The following is a 696-nucleotide window of genomic DNA, read 5'->3' on the forward strand; positions in this document are numbered from 1 at the left end:
CCTTGTTTCTTTGAATATGGTCATTTTGGATATTCTTATGCATACACATTTTTTTTTTTGTGTATTTTTGTTAAACAAATTCTTTTTTTTTATTCTGCTATAGCTTGGTCAAAACTGCTTTTTTTTTTTTTGAGAAAACCTTTTTGTAGTCTAACATCTGTTCATTGTATATACCTGTGTAAGAGCAAGTTGTTGCTTTTGCATGGTTGCGTGTGGTTGCTTTTTTGGGTTTAGTGTGAAGGCAGTGTGTACTGCATACTTGCCTCTTTGTGATTGCATACAAAATGTTTTTTTTCCAGCACATTTTAGATGCCTGAATAGCAACAAAGTGAAATGCACAGGAAATAGTTTGGTGTTATTATCAAGGATTATGCAGATAAGGAAGAGAGGGTGTTGCTTTTCTGTTTAATTTGGACCGCCAATGTGTTTTGACAAGTTCCTGGCAAGAAACATATTATTTTGCACGCTTCTTCAAGCTAACAACTTGTCTGGCACATTTAACTGGCAGAACCACTCAAATACAAAGAGGAGTGATAGTTACGCAGTTCACATCTCACAGAATCCATTAACACTCACATAGCTTCTCGGACTATTTATGCTTGACAATATCAACATGTCATTCTTTTCATTCTTCACTACTCCCTTAAACCCCACAATACAGCCAAACCTCTATGGAAAGTTATACACAATAAAGAG

Source organism: Scardinius erythrophthalmus (genome assembly GCF_964197995.2).
Source record: "Scardinius erythrophthalmus genome assembly, chromosome: 9".
Classification (NCBI taxonomy): domain Eukaryota; kingdom Metazoa; phylum Chordata; class Actinopteri; order Cypriniformes; family Leuciscidae; genus Scardinius; species Scardinius erythrophthalmus.